Source organism: Sciurus carolinensis (assembly GCF_902686445.1).
Source record: "Sciurus carolinensis chromosome 14 unlocalized genomic scaffold, mSciCar1.2 SUPER_4_x, whole genome shotgun sequence".
Lineage (NCBI taxonomy): Eukaryota > Metazoa > Chordata > Mammalia > Rodentia > Sciuridae > Sciurus > Sciurus carolinensis.
In genome coordinates, this window is record NW_025920103.1 from 5,277,055 (window position 1) to 5,278,321 (window position 1,267).

The 1,267-nt window shown below is 35.3% G+C and overlaps 1 non-coding gene across 1 annotated transcript; it reads right to left on the reverse strand.

Moving 5' to 3' along the window:
- Nucleotides 1-887: 887 nt before the first annotated feature.
- On the reverse strand, nt 888-990 carry LOC124973094 (U6 spliceosomal RNA). The gene has a single exon (XR_007106617.1). It is a non-coding gene; the product is annotated as a U6 spliceosomal RNA (small nuclear RNA).
- Between the last annotated feature and the right edge of the window lie 277 nt (nt 991-1,267).

Genomic DNA, 1,267 nt, shown 5'->3' on the forward strand with positions numbered 1-1,267 from the left:
TTGTTCTCTTATGACAAAACTTGTTGCCTTTTTCTGTGCATGTCATGAGGAGATTCAGAAGATGGGTTAAGAGTAAATTCAGTTGGTTTAAGGTCAATAATGAATACCATCCTTACTTTCTCCTTCATCTTAGTGTTCACTATATAAGCTTTGGAAAACAGAAGAAATTGTAGTCCCTCTACACGCACTCCTTAGCAACTCAGTTTCAGAGTACAAAAATTTTAAGGTTTAAAAAATATACAGACAGTGATGTTTGTTCATTCTACACTAGACCTCTTTTAAGAACCAAGTGGTTGTTTATTGTTAGTATCTTTGTAATTAAGAAGGATTTAAAATTTCAGAGAGTTTTCTTTTAATTTTCTTCTATGCCAAAGTCATTGTTAATTTTTTAAATGGAATTTTCTCACATTGATTAGAGAAAAACAGGTAATTCAAAATCTTTCTCTTATGAATGCTTATAAAGACAAAATCGATAACTTGTATGTTTTTCCTTTAGTTCTCCAAATAGCTGGCAGAAACAGTTTATGTTAGCAGGTTTTGAATTACTTCCTTAAAAATGGTCTTGGGGCTGAAGGTAGAGCTCAGTGGTAGAGTGCTTGCTTAGCAGGTGCAATGACTGAAGTGTGGCCCCCAGCAAATGCAACACAACAGGCACACACACACACACACACACACACACACACACACACAAATAATGGATCTTAATAAGTTGGGATAAGTAGTAATTTGATTCAGTGGTCAAAGTATTACCTCTGGCTTTTATTTATGAAATCCCAGAATTGTATAAATTTTTGGTGGTGGATTTGTTTTTGAGAAATATCTTTATTTTAATGCTTTGGGAAAGTGAAGATAAAAAGCATGCATTTTCATCTTTTTATTAACTGATTAAAAATATGGAATGCTTCATGAATATGTATGTAATCCTAGCACAGGGCCATGCCAATCTCTGTAGCATTCCAATTTTAGTAGATGTGCTGCCAAAGCAAGCACTTGTATAAAGGTTTTGCATATGACCAAAACAAAACACTATAGCAAAGATGTACTGGATCTTAGCAACTGAGTAGTTGATTCCTGCCATTGAAAACTGGTGAATATTGTCTTCTTCATAAACTTGCTGATGATATAACCCCATGAGCATACTCATCAGAAGGAGCTAACCTATGAGTTCCTGTGAGTTGACTCACATCAAGGAACACCTCCTCTTAAGAAATTCAGGTGACTGGGTAAGCACAGCTAACTTTGACTGCAGCTCCATGCTGAAAGTCTG